This window comes from Aptenodytes patagonicus, chromosome 12, assembly GCF_965638725.1.
Source record: "Aptenodytes patagonicus chromosome 12, bAptPat1.pri.cur, whole genome shotgun sequence".
Classification (NCBI taxonomy): domain Eukaryota; kingdom Metazoa; phylum Chordata; class Aves; order Sphenisciformes; family Spheniscidae; genus Aptenodytes; species Aptenodytes patagonicus.
In genome coordinates, this window is record NC_134960.1 from 8,440,241 (window position 1) to 8,461,167 (window position 20,927).

Sequence of the window (20,927 nt, forward strand, 5' to 3'; positions counted from 1 at the left end):
GGCACCACTCGCATATCAGCCAGGGTCCTTTCCATATCTCCTTGCCCACGGAGCAGGGTGGGCAGCGCAGACCCAAATCCTCAGCCTGGGGGGGTGGGGTGGTGGTGGGGAGATGTTCCCATCCTGCTCCATCACCTGCAGGGCAGCTCTGCAGCCCACCCTGGTCCCCTCTGTGGGATGAGGGTGGTGGGTGGCTTTGGCAGGTGATGGGGGGGACAGCCACTGCGCTGCTGGGGTGGCACCACACCTATTAGCAGCAGCCTGATGGCATGGGGCGACCTGTGAGCGGATGGTCCTCGCTTGTTGTGCCAGGGAGGTGCTTTTGTTTAAATTAGGCTTCCTGGCGCTGGAGCGGGGCTGAGCGAGGTCTCCACACCCTGGTCCCCTTGGTAGGGTGCGGTGGCTCCAGCATCAAGAGGTCCCTACCCTGGGTTTAGGGCATCCCAGCTAGGAAACGATGCTGTATCACATCCCTTCGTATCTAGGTCTCCCCAACCTTCAGGTAAGCTCTTTGCAGTGATTTTCAGAGCTGAGCTGCTGCTAATGTACCTGGAGCAACTCCCTCCACGGGTCAGCTCTTGTTCTGGACTGTCGTGGTTTAATCTCAGTCGGCAACTAAGCCGACTAACCAGGACACTGACTCAAAGCAAGCCCAGGGAAACATTTTCATGCAGCTACCACAAGGACCACGTTGTAGTTTCTTTGCAATGCCATTCTTGCTTCTCTCCCTTACCATGATTTTTCTTTGCCTCCGTTTGACCCAAACCTCCCTCCCTTTTATATTTCTTTCCCATTCCCTTTCTCCAAACCTGCGCCATGGAGGACTAATGCCTCTGCTCCCAGGTTCGAGCTGCAGAAAGCAACCAGCCCAAATCCCCTTCCCCTGGCAGGAGTCTGGATTCGGTCCCCTCTAACAGGCAGGATAACGAAGAGCCCAGAGCATGGAGATTACTGCTAGCCCATGTCCCCAAAGCATCGCTCTCTGAGCTGTGCCAAATGCAAACCTGGGATAAAACACACTAATTGCAGTGCCTCGGTCAGACAATGGAAAAATCGGATGCCTTTCCACACCAGCCTCATTACGAGGGTTTCTTAAATAGAGGCTGTGCTTGTAATTAAATAGCCATATCTTGGCTCCCAAAGACAGGAGGAAAAGGCAATTTGGAAATGTATTAAAACAGGGGGGTTGGCAATTCTCCTGGATTTAGAACAATTCATGGATTTAGATCATTCCGTTTCAAATATGTGTGCTTGCTTTCAATGGAATTAAATAAAGATGTGAAAGATGGAGGGAAGGCGGCGCTTTCCTGGATGCTTTTCCCTCTCCGGCTATCAGGGGAAGGTGTAACACTGGGCTCCGAGAACTTATTTGGTAGCAGTGTGTTTTCTGGACTGCTCTGTGAGGCTGATGCTGTGGCTGACTCAGCTGATGAGTATAGGAAAGCAAGAAGTCCTATTAATACCAAATTTTCCTAAGATTTTCAGCCTGGCTTCTGGTTTTGCGCTTACCTCCTGCACTCCCTACCGTGCTCCTGCAACTGGTGGGACTGGCTCCCTGAGCACAAGCTGTGACTGTCTGGGGGTGGACAGGCTCCTCGTCTCCAGCTGCCTTTTCTACAGGGATGCCACATTAAAAATAACAGTCTAAATGTTGATAATAAAGGACTCCTCGGGCACCATGCCTTTATACACACCCTTTGATTTGGCATGAAACATTGGTAATATCATCATTATATAAGTTTCCACATCTACAGGGAGAAATGCATCAGATATTTGAGAAGCACATGAAAATGTAACACCTCTTTTACTCCAAGAAAAGAAAACTAAACCCTTAATGTCTCTTTAGACAGCAGCTCTCATGCTGGGCAGGTTTATCTTGGTGATAGCAGTCAAAGCTCCTCACTTGACCATGGGTAGCTGCGGGGGAGGAAGGGTCCAGCAGCACCCCAGAAAGATGTCCCCTCTTTTAGGTAGCTCCAGGAGAGAGCAACCTCTTTGCAGAGCACTTGCACACCTTTGCCTGCTTGTGCATTTATTAGTCACTTATTTTAAGCCCAAGTAACAGAAAAATCCTCTCCCTGCTCCCTCTGGCTCCTCTGGCATCATGTGTGCGTGTGTGTCAGTGGGCAGCTGAGAGGTGAACGGGAGATGAACTATGAGATGACTTACTCGGGTAGCAGGGAGGATGGAGGAGTAGTTTGAATCCAGCCCAAATCCTGAGTTCTGTGGGCTTGACATAAGCATTTAAGCCTTTGGTTGGGATCTGGTGATAGAAGAGGGCTGGAAAGCACATTTCTTTTGTGGTTAGAGGTCCTTTTGTCAGTCCATAAATCCAGAGGGAAGTCTGTTTATTCTGTTTACTGCAGTTACCTAACCTGTGAGCCTCTGTGTAAATCATGGCAAGCTGTGATTTAGAGGGGAGCTGGTCTGCCTGTGGCGTGTGCACCGTGTCCCTGCCCAGACCCCCACGTAGGCAGTGCGCTTCTCCAGAAGTTGGGAGATAAGAGCAATAAAAGCCGCAGCTCTCTCTCCAGCATCAGAACTGCTTCATTTTTTTTGGCACAATCATGCATTGCTGCTCACGGATGGAAAGAGGAACCCAAGCCCAAATTTTTTTTTTTTTTCTTTCCTTATTTTTAGGAAGCAGAAGGCATTTCCCGGGGCTCCCCAGCTGCAGTGTCCCATTTCCACCCCATCGCCCCTGGGGATGTCTGAGTGCCGCTGTCTGATGGTGCTTGGCCAGACGAGGAGGTGGCCAGGCTGATAACCCCACCGCGGGTGCCCAGTGCACGCAGCTGGTAACCCAGCCTTCCTCACCTGAGAGGTGCTGACTCCCCAGAGCTGAAATCAGCTGCCAGATAAGGGAGTGACTCCCAGATAACGGCACCAGCTGCTCTGTACAAGCCCCCTGGGGAAAACCGCCTGTGTTATCTGTTGGCAGAACATGGGGAGCGAGAGGAAGAGGAGGGTTCAGACAACTGAGGGGGACAAAAAAAATCACCTTTGAAACCCCAGCCCTGGCACGCTGGACTTGGACACACAGGTTTGGCAACGAAGGAGGGATGATGCAAAGCTGGAGGACAGCAGCTGGAGAGCCAGCTCACCCTGGGGGGAGTGAGCCCCCAGCCCGGGGGGGTCCCTGCTTCCCACAGCCTGGGCTGCATCCTCCAGGGTCCCTTCAGCCCTTCCTCCACCTCCTCCCGCCCTCCTCCATTAAGCAGCCACGGGATTCCCTTGGCCTTCTCCGTTAGGATGTTGCTGCCAGTTTTGATGCTAACCATTGCGCTCCCCCGAGCCCCTGCCGTTTCCAGGCCAGAGTGGTGCAGGGGGGGATCAGACTGGGTCCTCGCTGTTTAGTCTACCGATCAGATTGGTGACGAGGAGTCTAGCAGCTGGCAGAAAGCACTTTTATAATTGCTTGGATGCTGGCTTCGAGCTGTTTGCCCGGTGGATCTTTCTTTCTTTAAATCCTAGAGCAGGGGGAAGGGGAGGATGATTGCCAGGGGGGTGAGTGAAAAATGTTATATCCCTGACATTGAAGTCTGGGCAGCTGGAGGTGGCTCTCTGCTGACCTCAAACGTGGAGGGATTTGGGGTGTCGCTCACTGGGAAAAGTAAAGTCAAGAGGCAGCTGGGCAAAGCATAGCATCCTCCAGGCAGGTTGGTTTGGCTCGCTCCACCTTCAGGCTGGAGTATCCTTGGCTGAAAAGCTGGACAGGCAGCGCGTGGCTCTGTGCATGCAGATGTGCGTGCAGATGTGTGTGTGCATTTGGTGGCCCCTTGCAGAGAGGATGAGGGTCCGAGGACCCTCCCAGCCTGGAGCCCGTGGGCAGCTTGGTCCCTCCAGCCCCAGCCACGATGCAAAGTGTTGTCCTGCCTCGACTTAAGGGCTTGAAGGGTTGAGGAGCCCATGCCCCACGTCCAGCAACGGATGAACCTCGTTTGCTGGAAACCAGAGCTGCGTTCCTGAGCAAAAAAGATGGCAGAGTGCTTTGCTGTACGTGGCATCGTTGAGGTACACCGGGGCCAGCACGTGCCAAAGGGGTAGCCCAGATGGCCAAACCTCACTCAAAGCCTGCAAGTCATCTGTCTGGCTTCAACTCACGTGTGTAGGCAAAGCAAGTGACCTAGGGTGGTTTTCGAGTCAACTCGAGTGTGTAAGCAGAGCAAGCGACCTAGGGTGGTCTTGAAGGCATGGGGTTCCTCCTTTGAACACCGATCAAAGTGAGCCCTGCAGGGCTTGGGGTTGCTTGCTCATGGCGGGATGAAGACAACTCGAGGAGTCAGCACAGCGGCAGGGATGGTGAAGGGGACAGCCCGACCTGGCCAAAGAGATGGGGTTTGTTTTCTCTAGAGAGACAGAGACAGAAGGAGATGTGATAAGAGCCTTCCAAGACCTCCAAGACAACAGTGATCAATCGGTCTTGGGGTCTGCTGGAGCTGGGCCAAGATGTAATCAACTTAATTTGCAACGAGAAAGCTCAAAGGTTAGATATTAAGACAAACGATTCAGGCACGGTAGGACAGTCAAGCCTGGGCCAGGTTATGCAAAGGGTATTTTAAAACTGAGCTGGATGAGGCTGTGTGGGGAGCAGTCAGGTGCAGGCGTGGGGCTTGGAAGGACTTTAATCCCCTAAGCTCAGTGGCCAGGCAGGTGACAGGCAGCAGTGCCATGAGCCGAGGCATCCCCAGCCATCCCCCTTCCAGCAGCTCCATCTGTCTCCAAATTAGCTGGACAGGCTTCACCCAAACTATCCAACCCTCCATCACAGCACAGCCCCTTCAGCGGCTCCTGCCCTGCCATGGGATGGGGACCAGTGAGACCTCCCCAAGCCCTCCCTCGCCCCGTGGCACTGCTCCAGAGGTGGCATTTCTAAGCCCAAGAGAGGGAAGCTCAGAGGCTTTTAGACACTTACAAGCTATTTTACAGGAATTTTCTAAGCCTTGTTTTGGGCTGGTGCCTTTTGGCATTTTAAAGAGAAAAATTATGAGGGGGCTGAGGCTTATTAAAATCTGAAACTCAACCACTCCTGCAAAAACAACCCTGCTAGTTCCAGGCTAGCTTTTATGGCTGTTATATGTGTGTGATAAAAACTGGCTGGGGCTAGCGGCAGAGTGGTGTGGCTATTGCCATATCCCAAACCGCATGTTCACGGGTGTGTTAGTGATTTGCTGAAGCTCTCTGACTTTGGAAAGGTTTCATTCAAACAGCGATGGTGGGAAGCGGTGCTCATTTGGGGTTTCGATGGCTCTTTTCACGTGAAGTTAGATCTCTGGTTAAATAAGCAGAATTAATCAAGATTAGTAAAAAGAAAAGCACTTTCCTCCCTTTTTGGAGGGTGGCTCTGAGGCTGCAAGGAGCACGCACGCTCCGTAGCCACCGGCTGCTGCAGGAAAACTCCCAAATCCTGTATCTCCCCAAGCCCAAGCTCCTGCCCGCATCCTTTTGGTTGGTGCCTGCTGTCTGCTGGTGACTAAGGAGGTTTATCTGCAGAGCTTTGCAATCAAAGGGCTGTGATAGGCAGGGTAGGATTAACCCCAGAACGGGAGGAAAATCCCTTGCTGGCCTCCTGCCCCATACATCAAACGCAGCGGTCCCAAGGCTAATCTGCAGCGCAGCCCAGCAGTTAATCACGGAGGAGCCCGACCCTTTGAGACGGAGGAGACCTGAGACCTGGCTCCTCCAGCCCCCAGCTGCACTGGCACGGGACCCTCCATGCACCCCCCCTGACCTGGCCCAGCCTTGTGGCTCCCGCTGACACCCATCACCCTCCTCTGGGCTGCTCTCCCGAGCTCTCCCACGCCAGACCCTGTTGGGGCTGGGGGGCCATTTGGCATTGCTGTTCATGCAAAGGGAGCCTGACGGGATGTTTTGTCCTGCAGCTGTGTGACAGATTGAGGACGAGGTGTCGGACACGGCCACTCCGGCTGCCGAACCTCCCGTCCCTCCCGGCCGCGGGCAGCTCCAGCCCCTCGGCTGCCCGCCGAGCCCTCCTGCAGCCCCAGCCCGGCCTTGGCCCCGCCACTTTGGGGATCAGGTGCACGGTGGCCCGGGGACCAGGCGGGTCGTTAGCTCCATCTGTTGACAGGCAAATACAGCAGCCAGCACCAGCGGCGGGCTGGGAGAGCTGCTCTCTGCACTGCTGGGGTGCGGCGCAGTGCGATGCGGCGCAGGGCAGTGCAATGCAATGCAGGACGGGACCGTGCAGTGCTGCGGTGCAAAATGCAGTGCAGTGCAATGCAGTGCAGGGCAGTGCAATGCAATGCAGGGCGGGACAGTGAAGTGCAGGGATGCAGTGCGGGGCAGTGCAGTGGTGTGCAGGGGTGCAGTCTCCCCTGGGACCGGAGCGCTTCCCTGGGGTTACAGCAATCTTTAGGAGCCAACTGGAGCAGAAGCCGTGGTGATGAGTTCTGAGATGGGGTGACCCAGCTTCCTGCAGGAGGTGTCAGGGGTGGGAGTGGGGCCCTGTGGGGCACGGAGGGGATGAGCTTTGGGGACAGCCCTGTCACTCACCCCTTGACAACCTAGCTGGAGTCGGGGACTGGGAGCGGGGGTTGGGAGGGAGAGTGACACACCCCCTTACCCTTCGATTGAGGTGGCTTGTGAGGCTACCCTGGGACCTGCCCTTCAGCCTCCTCTGTGTCACTTTGTGTCCCGATACGTGGCTTCCCCCCATATGGTTTCCATCCCATGGGCTAATGCTTATTGCTGATGATCCTTCTGAAGCTTTTCCCAATTACCATGAGAGGCAGCAGCCTGCAGCACAAACCCCACAATCCAGTGTGTTTATGAACTTGCCACCTGTCCGGTTCGCCCCTTCATTTTGGACCAACCTGCATGTCCTGCACACCAGCCCAGCCCTTTCCCTCCAGTGCCAAGTGCTGGATCACACCCGCTGCAGGCTGGCAGCAACATGATGTGCTAGGGTCAGCCCTTCCCTGGGCAATGCCACCATCTGCAAATGGCACCGTGCCACACAGATCCCCCAAGAAGATTTATCCCCACCAGGACTTCAGAGAGGAGTGACAGTGACCCTGGGAACTGGATGGACTTGTCGACAAAAGTGTGCACAGCTAACGTCCTGGTGCCTTGCTGAACACAACAACCAAGAGCAGCTATGATATCTGTCTGGCAGGTGAGTAGTCCCTGAACAAGAGGAGTAATTCAATATTTGGAGAGAAGCTCAAGGGAGTTTTTGTGGGGAGAGATCCTGTTTTTGCAGCTGTAAGAGTTGCCTTAGAGGGGGAGATGGCCATCCCTGCCCTGTCCACAAGCTGTCCCTTGGTAGGCAGCCGAGCACAAATGCTCCTGGTTGAGCTCTTGTAATCCACAGCCACCTCCAGTTTGAAGGGAAACATCCCTGGGACCTGCATGGCAGCCAGGAGAGGAGTAACCAACCCAGCATCGGGGATTTGTGCTGCCAGTCTGGCAGCTGCCAGCTGGGCATGTTTTCAGGCAGCTGCTCGGTGACAGCCAAACCCCTGGAGAGCTGGTGAATCCCCCACCTCCCTTGGTGCATCATCCTGGCAGCTCATCCTCGCCAGTCACAGAAAGGACCAGTGCTGGAACAAGAGCACTGTGTCAGGCAGGATGCAAACAGCTCCCAGGGCACAGGCAGTGCTGGCAGGCTGGCAGCAAGCACATCTTGCACATACATCCCTGCTTGGCTGGGAAGGCAGGACCTGCGAGGAGGTCTCTGCTTCGCCCTCCATGGTGCCCCACTGATCAGCACGCATCCACAGAGGAGTGCCAGACCTGTAAGTGATGGGAGCTGAAGGCCAAGCAGGCAAGCCCAGCTTGTCTGTGGCTCCGTCTTCAATCTCTGTTCATCCGCAGTGGGAAAAACTCAAAGGAGCAATGCAGGAGGCATGTGTTGCCCTCCTAACCACTGGTGACGGTCACCCACTGGCATTTTGGCCAGCAGCATCCCTGGGCAGGGGGTGACCCAGCATCTGCCACGGGGCCCAGCCAGGGTGGCTGGATTGGGCCAAGCCCCGAGCGGAGCCACTGGCCGCAGTCCACATGTGCCACCCCCTGGACACTTGGCGTAAACGACTGGAAGCCACCGGATCCCGCAGCAGAAACCTCCAGGCCTGGCTGCTGGTGGTGGGAAAGGCAGATGTTTGGCACCCCTGGGACTCACCCCCTGGCATGGTGGGACCCAAAGGGGCACCGGGGCTCAGAGACGGACCCCTGGATGAGGGTATGCCGTGGTGTGACTTAACCATGCCGCCCCGCAGCCCCGCCAGCCCTTGGCACATCCTCCCAGCCAGGGTCTTGCTATTTTGGGGAGGGGTTTGGCTCTCCCATCCCTGAGGAGTGCAGGGCACCACAGGGAGCAGCGGGGTTTAGGAACCATTCCATTAAATTTTCTCCAAATTTGCAAAGAGCACGAAACCTCTGGGCATTTTCACCATGGGCTTTCTGCCAGCCCACCCCTTTGGGGTGTAGCTGGGGTTGGTGGCAGCTGGGGTGCCTGTGGAGCTGAGATTTGGGGAAACGGGGAGAAGGAATCAGCTCTCACTGGCCCCGAGAGCAGAGGACACCGAAACAAAAAATTACCTCTTTTGGGAATCCATGGAAAATGGGATTTTATATAAATTTATTGCATATATAGATATTTGCATCTCTATGTATATAAAGGCTATCGCTCTTGCAGAAGCGTCACTGTTTCGCCTGGCACTGGTGCTGTGGGATGCCGGCTCTGGGAGCTGAGATGCTATCTCGGGGACTAGCTGGCAGTCCCAGCCAGAGCCAGGGCATATCAACCCGTACTGCGCTGAGGACACTTTGTAAATGTCCCGATGTGTTCCTCGGATTTATTTCTGGGCTGAAGCCAGGTAGGAGGAGGCTTTCTGCAGGCAGCTGCCTGCCAGCAGAGCTTTCCCCACCCTGGGCTAGCTGCTTTTCAAGCAAACCCTTTGTCCCCACAGGCCAAACGCCTCCCTTTTGAAAAAGGGAAAGGGCTGCTTTTAATGTTTTTAGGTGAAAGGGACATCGTCCAGCTGAGAAAATCAGTGTTCTGGGTTTCCTTCTGAGCTGGGCAGCATTTGGTCCCCACCAGCCCCGGGCTCGCTGGGCGGCAGATGGCAGCAAAGCCGGGCTCGGGCTGCACCTCCGCTCCCCAGGGCTCTCCAGCTCCCAGGCTTAGCCTGGAAGAAGCCAGCAGCAGCATTTCCTTCCAAACTGATTTTCCTTGCAGGGCGAGGGACTTTTTTACTGGCTTTGCTGTGCCCTGGCTCCTTTTCCAGCAGGGAAGGGGAAGCACACTGGCAAGTTCAAGCTGGCTCTGGGCTGCTCCCTGTCTCCAGCCATCCCAAAGCCACCACCGTGACCTCGCCAGGGCTCCGTGGGGCACGGTGACAAATGTCACATGTTTGGACAGATGTCCAAACATCTCTCTCCTGCCCCATCATGGGGTCTCATCCCTCCCAGGAAGCATAAGCAATTCCCACTGCATCGGCCGGTGGTTTCTGATCCCTCTCAAGAGAGAGCACTGGGGGCCAGGGAGAGGGGGAAAGGCCCCCCCGCAAACACGCTCTGGGAAAATAAAAAAAAAGCAAAGCACAAGGCTGTGAGAGCTGTAAACAGATTTTCAGAGAGTTTTCCATGGCACCTGCCCCGATGGCTGGGAGCACAGCCAGAGCCCATGGGGGTGCACGGCTGGCCAAGGCAGCCGAAGCTCTCCCTTGGCACCCGGCGCCAGGGCGATGCTGGGAGGGGGGCCGAAGGACACCCCCTTCTCAGGACACTCTGGGGTGCCTGTTTACGGGGGTGAGTGATTTTGTTGAGTCACAGGTCAGGGCTGGCAAGCGCTGTAGGGTGTGTGTGCCCCCCCTTTGAGGGGGCTGTGCCACTCTCAAAGAAACAGTGGGGGAAAAAACTGTAACCCCTGGCAGGGAGCTGGGAGCATCTTCTCCAGCCCAGCGGGCTCCTCTAACACTCCCCCTTTGTTAAAAAAAAATAAAAATTAGGGAGAGAGCAACGGCTGCTTTGCGAGTGCGGCGCCCTTGCTGGTGGAGCAGCTCCTGCCAGCAGGGTGGGCACAGGGATGGATTGAGCTGTCCCCAGAGGCATGGTGGGGGCTGCAAAGCTGGGGCCAGGCCCTGCTTCGGTGCTGTATGATTTTAGGAAGCCCAAGCCTGGCCACAGGGGCACATGAAGGCTGCTGCAAGCAAGTAGCAGGTCTCTCAGCCTGCAAGTGCCTCTGAGCAGGAGAGAAGGTGATTGAGACCGTCTGGGGATGCTGGTGGTGCAGGATCTGCAGCTCCGGGTGCTGAGCCATCCCCAAACATCTCTCCTTTACTCCCTGGCTCTCCTCTCCCTGGAAGCAGGGATGGGGGGATTTCTCCTATGGCCCAGCCCAGGGCAAGGGAGGGAGCACCAGCACCAGCATTGCCGGTTCCTGGAGGACCGGCCGTGCAGGGAAGCCTACCATGGCTGCACGACTTCTCGGGCTGCACCAGTATCTGCTGCGGTGGGAAATTCTCCCTGTCAGACGCAACCCCCTCTCTCCCTTGCCAGCTGTGCCTTCTGGCACCGAGTTATCTCCAGCACTGGGGTCCTGGGTGCTTGTGTCACCCCACCCAGCCTGGCTCGACAGAGATGAGGTTAAGAGCCGGGGCTGCCCTCTCCTGATTACACACACGGGTGCTGGAGCTTTTATCGTGGGCAAAGCCCTGTTGGCTCACTCAGGCCCTTTGGTCGCTCCCAAGAGCCCTGTGCTCAGAGCCCAGCTGCGCTATCTCCCCTCTTCACGTGAACTTCACGACTTGCAGCCTGCCTATCTGAAAAGCAACGCTGAGCAGGACAGGGTCGCCGGCCTCTGCCCAAGGGAAAGTACCATTTGCCACTGCCCGGGGAACTGGTTCTTTCAGGGAAGGACAGGTCCTGATTGCTCTCGTCCTGGTGTTGTGACCCCCTGAACACCAGCAGCTGCTCCTGGGACAGGTCCAGCCCAGGAGCTGACTCCAAGACCTGTCCTGTCCCTGGGAGTCGGGTGATGGGGCAGGATTGCCCTCCAACAGCCAGCAGACCTTCAAGATGGGATGAAATGGGTTATGCAGTGTGTTAGAAAATGTTTACATGCATGAGCATCCAACCTCACTGCAGTTTTCCTGGGGGTTTTCCTTGTGTTTGAGCTGTAACACAAGCAAGTAGGTCGCTAGAGGGGTTGCACGGAGAACAGCTTCACTGGGCAAAGCATCCGAAGCACCAGCGCTTGGGGAAGCTCCACAGCAACATCTTCCACTGCTCTGTGGAAGGATGGTGCCAGCCCAAATAGTCCCCAAAGAGCAGTTGGGGCCCCTGCATCAGTCACCCGATCCCCTGCTTGGAAAGGGGACAACATGGAAGTGTTTGGTCCCCCAGGGAGCATGGGGAGGAGGAGACAGGCTGGAGAGCCCTGGGAGGAGGTATTTGTGTTTGTCTGAAGATCAAGCAGAAGACGTGCCCGGGTGCCCCACAATTAGCTTGAGCACCAGCGGCTCAATGGCCTGGCCTCCGCCAATATTATCGGCAATCATAATGTGCTGTCACCACGTGCGGAAAGGCAGGAGGTGCCTTAATGAGGCTCGCTAAAGTAAATTATTAAATTAACAGCTGCAGAAATGACCAGCGCCGGTGCAGGATGGCTCATGCCTGCCGGACAGAGTGCGCTGGGCAAAACTACCTCGGGATCCACTGGGAAGAGGAACAGGAGAGCTGGCAATCCGGCAGGCACAGGAGGGAAGGGATGTGTGTGCAGGGACTGACGCTGCCCTGGGTTTTCCCCTCTCCAGTGGCCCCGTACCACCAGACAGGAGAGAAAGTCAAAAGCAGCCTCTAACATGGCTTTTGTCCTTCTCTCGTGTTGCACCGGGAAGGTCTTGAGCCCCACCAGCGTTAACCATCCCCGGTTGCTCCGCAGGCTCCGGCTGCTGTCCCTCTCCAGGTTCTGGGTCACCATCACGTGTTCCTCCCTGCTCGGATAAACTGCAGAGATGTTTTGGTTTGGCACGAGCTGTGGTTTTGCGTCTTTAGGAGAGGAATTACAAAATAATAAGATAAGGCTGTAGGCTGGAAGCAAGCTCAAAAAAAACTGTCTCGAGTGTAAAGAGGTCTCTCCTGCCCGACAGACTTGTGGGGCAATCTTGGTTTCAGACATAAATTGCTGCTGAGGGTTTCTGGGGAGCTGGAAAGCCCTCAGCGCTGCCTCAGGGTGGTCCTGTGCCAACCTTGTGCTCGCTCTACTGAAACAGAGGCAACATTTTGCTGTGGGAGCAGGAGCTTAGAAGCAACTTGCCAGGGTGGAGAGGAGCAATATGTGCTTTTCCCCATTTTTTTTTTTTTTTCTGAGGATGGAGAGGACCTGAAAGGTGTCTCTCCCTCTCTGAAGAGGATGAGCTCCTGTCTGGCTCCTGTTGTTTCCACTGTGAAGTCCTGGCCCTGCTTGCTGTCGGATGAAAACGTGTTTAGGAGCAAATGAGGTTAGCTGAGAAGCATGAAAATCAGACTGAAACACAGGTGAGAAATCCTGGTTCCGACTGCACGCAGCCTCACGTTGCATTTATTTTACTCATGATTTAACTTCAAAGTCTAACAACCAGCCTGGCAGGAGGTCAGACTCCCTTACAGGTCAACACCATCCCTCTCACCGGATGAGGGAAAGCTCTTGTATCACTGCAAAATCGGGCAGCCAAAATATAACAATATCCACCTGCACCTGCATTTCTGGCCTGAGATCCCTTTCACCCAAGGTGGCTGGAGCTGGTTAGTAGTTGTCACTACTGCAACAACCTCCATCAACTAACATCATGAGGACTTCTTAATTTGCTTGATATAATTGATATTGCTTGATATAACTGTAAAAATGAATGCATCAATGCAGAACATAGCCACTGCATCCCCAGCTTTGCAATTAAACTTCCCATCCCACATTAATTTCCACTGACAGCATTGGAGGCAGAGGATGTCTCGGGTCCCTGGGGTGGGTCTCTTTTTCCCTCGTTGCTCGCTTGGCTGTCAATAAACTCAGGAGCTCGTTGGGAAGTACAGGAGCAGAAGAGGCAAGGGCAAGAATAAAGTCATAAAATACAGTCTCTCGCAGCCTGGACTCCTGGTCCACTGGCTCTCCGTGGGCAGTGGATTCAGGATCCTCCTGGACGCTTTACAGGAGCGTGTCCATAAGCACCCTGTAGTCTTGCTTGTCCCCCTGGAGCTGGGAGAGCAGAGATGCTGGGGTTAATTAGAGATACTCTGGTTGATGCCTTTGCAGCTGCTGATCTTGATGAACCTTTCCTACAGCAACAGCTTCAGGCTGACTTTTTAAAACCACTGATGGAGCAATTCCTTTCCATTGCTCCCGTCTCCAGAACCAGGTGAGGTTTTCCAGCCCTCCTGAGGGCCTCTACAGAGCCAGGGAGCTCCCTACAACCTTCCAGGCACTACAGCATTATCTGACATCTCCAGTCCAGGTCTCTGCAGGGAGGGGAGTGGGAGGACAAGGGGGTCCCCTTGCCCAGGCCAATCTCACTCTGCCGTCCTCAGCCCCGTCACCCCTCTGGCTGCTCAGCCAAAGGGAGGGCTGACATGGATGCCACCTCTGCCCCTCCACAACCCATTCCCATCCCCGACGGCGTCCCTGGGGACAAAGGATGAACATGAGCCCTTTTCACTGCCGTGTTTGTATACACAGGCCTGCTGCTGACACAGATCTCTTAATCCCCCCGCCTGTGTCCCACGGACCATGCTTGTACAATGGTGGCCACAACTGGGTGCTGGCACTGCACTTTACTGAAGCCCTTTTACCTCTGACTCGCTGATCAGCTGCTGACGGCGTGTTATTGGGAGACTGCGGCGGGCTCAGTGGCGGTGCCAGCATCCTGGCGAAGGGGACTGTCCCCAGCTTGACCTGGTGGCACCAGGACAGGCTGGCGGGGGGTGGGGGGGAGGACTGGTGTGTGGTGCTCTATGCTTTGGCATTGCTTTGCTTCCAGTTTATCATCTCTCCTACTTCGTGGGCCTTCAGCTCAGAGGTGGAGGTGGCTCAGCTCATGATTCAGCAGGCTGATGTTTCCTTTGCACCAGCAAAATATTTGGGAAAGCAAACAGCAAACTGGTGAGGCTGGGTGGGAGTTACAGCCAGAGAGCCTGGCTCACTGCAGGGCACAAGTGGAGAGGAGGGGATGCTCAGAGCAGGCTGGAGCCATGGCCCCCCTGTGCCCAGGGTGCTGGGTGCACTGGGAGAGTGGTGCTGGCTGATGGGGGAGTGTCTGTGCAGGATGGAGCTCTCCCCAAGAGACAGCATGGGGAGAAAAGCCAGGAAAACCAACTCAGCATGGAAACCTCCCCACAACAGGAGCAGGGACGGGAGCAGAAACGTGCATGGTGGAGGAAGACCCTCGTCACACCAGGAGTGTGACAGCACATCCCTGCAGTTAAAGGAGGGTCATTTAGTCACACCTGGGGATCAGGCAGAGCCAGGCATGGAGCTGCCCCCACTTTGGCCCCTTTGTTCATGTGCACAATGCAGCTTTTGGTCACAGAGAGACGTGCTGTCCCCTCCCGGGGTCCTTTGCCACCAGCCGTGTGATAGCTGGTGCTTGGGGCAGGCAGCCAGGCTGGGCTGGGGATGGAGCGGGTGTGCGGAGACCCGCCACTGCAGGTGATGGCAGGAGACCTGAATGACGTGCAGGGGAGCCAGCCAGGCAGCTTGGCCCCACAATTCAGGACTGGCTCTTGATGGGGTTCCTGCCTGGTTCCTCCTCGTCTGGTACCCCCAGAGCCATCGGAGCCAGGGCTGCTGGCTGCCCATGCCTAGCACCTGAGTTGATGTGGCTGCAAAAGTGGGAAGGAAAACATTGTGATAGGATGCCCAGTGCCCTCGAAAGTTGGGGGGCAAAAGTCTGAACTCCTGCACACAAAATAACAAGAAGCTTTTAACTTTTCTTCTCACTGTTTCTCAGTTCCCTAGCTATCCGAGGAGGAGAACAGCATTAGTCGGATCCATACGTATTGGTGCAGTGCACAGATCCTAGCGTGCTGCCTGCCAGAGAAACACCCAGAAGCGATGCAATTGTGCTGTGGCTCAGGGTAAGGTATGAATGGCAAAGCCCAGGGCTTGGCTTTGACCTCAGGGGGATAAAACAATATTTAAATAACTGCCAGCCACTGAAAGGAGCAGGAGTCCCATGGGAAAAGAGAGAATTTGCGGCTGTGCGTGGCTGATGGTTTTATCGTGAACATACAACCTGCAAGGGAGCGAATGAAGCTGCTGGGAGCTGCCTCTGATTTAGTATTTCATAACTTCGGTGGTTGACTCCGAGCCTTTTGGCTGTTAATTATCCTTAGGTGCTTAGAGGAAAATATCCCAGCAATTCCACCCGTAAATCTTATTGATTCTCACCTTGAGTCTTTGGGAGCTTTTAGGGCACCTGCACAAGCTGCCACCACTTGAATTAATTGAGCTTTGTGGAGCAGCTGCTGGCTGGTGCCTCCCCGTATATTAGGCGTGAGGCAGAAAGATGTATGTGCCCAGCCAGCTCTGGCGCAAGGCGCTGATGGCAGGGAAACACGGATTCCCAGGACTCACAGCACATTGCCAGTATGCTTCATTTCTCTGTGGGAACGGCACAGCCCCGGCTGGGCTGAGCCAGGGGCTTCCAGGGCTGCCGTGGGCAGTCGGGACCTGGGGGGGATGCAGGACGCCTCATCTGAAGCGTGGAGAGCTTAAGGCATTTTGAAGAAGGATGCTAGAGCATTTATACCTTATTTCTCTTTGTAGAACTGTCTGAAATATTTTTGCTGAGATTTCTGCTGGCAGAGGGGTGGCATGGAGGATAAATATCCATTGAAGAAAATATCAGCCTCGGTGGTCAACTTATGCCATGTTTTCACGAGCACCTAGAAACTGAAATGACCTAGGGGACATGTTAAGCAACCATGGGCTAATATATCTACAGCAAAATATACAAGGTGGGAAATTCTGGTCTAGAGGAGGTATTGCTTTCTATAGCCAATGTCATCAATAACTAGGAAATGGGCGTGTTTTCAGAATTTTTCTGGAGCAGATACGGTTATTTATTGGCTTTGGGAGAGTCCTACAAGAACTGTGGCTTTCGGATGAAAAACTTGGGATGATAAAGGCAGTTGTGTATCATTAGATATCCCCCGCTCCCAATCCATTTATTAAAAACATGCAAAAAACTGCATAGCAGGCTTCAGATTTTTAATTATGGGATATTTACTATCATTTAAATCTAATTTCTTAATACCAGAAAAATCCATGCGGCACACTCTTGAGACACGTTTGCCGCACCACTTCCCAGTGGGCAGAAGATGGGTGGAAGTGGCGAGGGGCCAGCGGCTCCGCAGAGCTGATGGGAGCCGGTTTCTACCCCACGCGCGGCATGAGTGGCCTCAGCAGCACGGTGCCTGCGGCTGGGCTGCAACATCAAACCGCCGAGCCTGAGCCTGAGCCCCTGGGCTGTGGAGTCCTGCTAAGTGAAAGCGCTTTTTAATGGCGATGTAATGGAACTCGTTAGTGTCTGCTGTTTTATTACACAGGTTGAAAATTACTTATTAGTGTGAAGGCATTCACTCTTCATGCTAATCGTTCATATGCTTTGCTAGAAGGGTCCAGGGAGTATCTTCCTCCTCTCTGGATCACACGGCTGCAGATAGAAAAAGCCTACGGGACTGTTCGTGAGCACTCCGTGTGTTCTCATCCCCTTGCCCTGGTAGGAGAAGCGGAGAGTTTGCTGCTCTGGCTGCATGTTGTGCTTTCGTGCATGGCCCCTCTCCTCAGAGCAGGGGCGCGAGCTCTGGGGTTAAAAACCCTCAGCAAGGAGAGGTTAAAAGCTGGGTTAAGGAAGGAGATGTTGCAGGAAGTCTCTCTGGCAGAAACCTGCAGGAACGGGCGCTTTCTTCTGGTTCTGAGCTAAAGCGGGTTGAAATGCCAGTACTTGGGGCAGCAGAATAAAAGGTTTGGTGCATTATTTTAAAAGTACTTGAGTCCTTTGTGATGGCCACCATGTGCCACCAATAGGTGTCTGCTGGGGTTTGGAGGCATCTGCTATGGCAGGGTGACAGGGGCTTGCTGGCAGCCTGCCCTCAGCCCCAGTCACTGCTGGGGCTGCAAACTGGGACTGGCATTTGGGCTTCCCCCCGGTGTGGGAGAGAACCTGATCCAGACTGAAATGGCTGGGTTAGAGTTTCCTGATGAGGATCCTTAGGGCAAGCTGGATATTTTTCAATGGGAAACTGTCAGGTTTTCTGAAATTGAAAATTCCCAGTTAGATCTTAGGGTTGTAACTGGTGGCCCTGAGACCTGGGAATGGTTCTGCACCGGCGTGACGTTTCTCTTACAGGAATGAGCTCTGGGTGCCCTTTGAAAAGTGTTTCCCCCGTGGATGCCAGAGGTAGCCCTGCAGTTTGGTCGGTCACACTGCATTTGCAAGGCCCTCAGGAGCAGGACTACTGTGACCTCTGGGGCAGCTGGGTTCGCTGGAGCGCAGCACTGCAGGGCTGCTGCGGAAACATTTGCCCAACCTTGAGTGCGTCGTCCCTGACAGCGTTCCTGCCTGGCAGGATTCATGGAGCAGTAATGACTACATAAATAAGTCAAAGCATATGACTCAGGATAGGAAGTTTGGGCTTTTCTTGGCAAAATCCCCTTTCTCTTTTGCAAAGCGTTAAAGGTGCCTGACCCTTAATATTCTACCATCCATGTGTAAAGCTTGGGCTTGCATCTAACTCACCTCACCAGGGAACAAAACGACCGGTACTGGCCGGCAGCGAGCAAGCTGGTCCAAAGGTGCTGGGGAATGAGAAGATTCCCTTCGGAAGCACGATCCTGACCGTGAGGTCAGCGCAGCCCCCTAATGCAGGGAAAAGAGATGTGACCAAGAGTGCACTGCAGCCGCTGATGGGCATTCGGTCCTCGGGACCAGGTTAGAGCTAAAGTAAAACTGTGGGAAACGCAGGCAATGGTGATCCCCCACCCCACTGCCTGGCAGGCTCTGCTACTGGCTGAGGGAGCTGCTGTCATTTTAAGACCTGTGTTGCCTGGCTGGGCTCAGCTCTGGTCTTCATGTTGCTGCTGGAGGGAATGAGGGTGGAAAAGATGTTTCTTTTTTTTTTTTTTCCTTTTTTTAATGTTAGTTATTTGCAAACACAACTCACTCAGGAGAAAAATACTCCAGGTTTGGCCGCAAATGCCCCAGGGGTATTGATACCTCCTTAAATACCAGTCAGTTCAGAAACTGTTATCACAAAGGTGTTTGTTTAAAGTACATTAGCTAAAAGGTTGAATGCATCGGTAGCTCTGTGTAAACCATCAGCCACCCTGCTGGCTTGGTAGCATCCTGCTCTGGGCTTTATGAGGACTAGGGGGAAAATGCATTAGGCTGAAGGGGAACAGCTCAGCCTGCTCCCCTTGGGTCACGACATGGTGCTCGTGTGAATAGAGACAAAATTAGGCAAGTGGAACCTGAGAAAGGGGCTGAGCTACCATCCAAACAGGATGGTGGAGCTAAGGGGTATACCAGTCACCTCGGCTGTGGTGTGCTTCCCTCCACGCATACCCCTCGCTCTAGGCCACTGAATTAATGCTGTCCCCAAAGGGAGGGTCAGTACCCCAGGTGAGGTCGCCAGCCTGGCAGAAATGAAACTGGGGATATTCAGGGCCAGGAGAGACCCAGCGATGCTCACAGAGGTTAACAGCCACCATGAAAGCATCTTTAAAACTCCAGGCCAGCGTCAAAGCAGCCAGGCATCTGTGATAAATATGCAAGCCACGCTTCAGTCAGAGAGAAATAAGTAAGCTGTTGTACATGGAGCAAGGGAGGTGGGGAGCTCCTGCCCAAATCACTGCTTGGCAGAGGAGTTTCCCTGGAGACTGCTTCCGCAGAGTCTGTGCGGGGCCGGCACAGGGCTGGGAAGCAGCACCCGGAGACGCCTGGCGTGGCCTGGGCAGGCACGGGGGCACGTCTGGGGTGAGGGATGAGGTGGAGAGGCGGGCTTGGGGATGACGATTAGGTGCTTTTGTTGAATTTGGGGAAAGCAGAGCTGGATTCGTTCCCAGTGAATTGTGCCGCAGAAATGTGGCGACTTCTTAGCTGCTTCTCAGCAAGCCCCCGGAGCCAAGGAGCAGAATATCCCAGTGCCGTAGATGCTGGGCAGAGCAGGGGAAGATGGGTCTGGCAGACGTGAGGACACCGAGGGAGTAGTGGGGCACATGGACGTTCCTAGACACGGCTGGTGTGTTTGCACCAGCTGGAGATGGTGCACACTGAGCTTCCCTTCACGTGAAGGATGGGTGTTTGTGAGCTGACCAGCCAGGGCGATTTGTCCCCATGGGTGATGCAGAAAGGTTGCACAGACACTTTTTCCCCCCTCGCCCATGCGTTTATTTTCTAACATTTAAAACTATGCCGGGGTTTGGCTTGGCTGGCCACCGAGCAAGCGTGGAGGGTGAGACTCACCCAGCTCCCTCTTGCCTGGCAGCTCTGGAGCCAATTTGGCTCTCAGCCACTGCAGGCTCCTTCCCACTCATGTGGTAGGCAGGGAAGGGACCGAGCGGCAGGAACGCTGCGCCCTGGCTGGGGGACGGGACAGGGACCCAGCTGGGCTGCATGTGCCCTGGCTGCAGCCACCTTCCTCAACCAGCAATGAGTTGTGCTCCCCGCCCAAGGACCCACTCCTTAGAGAGGGTAAAGGTGCAAGCCTGGCTGGCAGGGAAGGCGGCCCAAATCGATGGGAGTTGTGCAGCCCCCGAGCTGTGCTCACGAGGAGTACAGTGACCCCCGGGCAAATACGGGACTGGGCTATATGGAGTACAGGACGCGGCTTGTGTTACTGCAACTCAGGTATCAGAGCATCCCCTCGGGACATTCAGCCAGGCAGCCAGGCCAGCGGCCGGCTCTTCTGGAGTTATAGTCAACTTATATAAACCTCCTTTTGGGATTTTACCAGCCAGATTCTTAAATGTAATTGGGATGTGGCACACGCTGGTGATCCCCGAGGCTGCAGCACATGAGGGTGCTCTCTGAGCTAAAAGGTTGGGTACCGAGGGATGCAGGGAGCCAAGATGGTCTTAGTGGAGCATCCCTGATAGCCTGAGACTCCCTCTGGGGATCCGCCAGACCCTTGACGCTGTTGCCCTTCTGAATGGGGTGCTGAGCTCATGTTGGTCTCTCACCCTCTTCTTTCCTTCTAACAGCTATGCTGTGAAATCAGCTTTTCATCCTCCTCCACGCACCATCAGCTGGGAGCTACATCTTCAGTGCCTTGTCACGCCATCGGGTCTCCCGCGGGGTTTGCACAGATGTCTCACCGGGGCTACAGGACACGCCGTGGCTTCCAGATGAACCTTTCTGGGGAGAAGTGGGGCGGCATGCTCGTTGTTGCAGAGAAAAGGCCAGGACAGGCTTGTTATGAATAAAAAAAGGCACCGACTGAGGGCCACTGTGACTTAGGTTGTGCTAAATGATATCAGTGGTGCAAGTTGCCTTTTAAATGTGTATAATTTGTGTGCGCTTATACACAGGGTTTGGACTCTCTGTCTTGCCAGCCGTAAGAATTATGGGACAAATACCGAGGACATTAGCGATGACGATGAGCGAGGAACATCCCATCAGCTGGAGATCAATCCAGTATTTTAGCCTCCTCACACGAAAGCCTGCGGGTTTTGCTGGGCTCAGGACGCAGGAGGGGGTTTCCCCAGGACAGGGTTGTTTCCCCAGAACACGCACCGAGTCCCTTCCTGCACCTTCCACTGGAGGCGAAACCACCCGCAGCTGCCCGGTCCGTTATCCCCGGGCGTGGGTACCCGAGAGCATCCCCGTCCCTCGGCTCCGGGTTGAAGCGTGCAGCAACACCCCCGCGGCAGCCGTTGCTCCCCGGCTCGCACCCGCTTGGAGGCGCCTCACGGCCGACCCAACCCCCCC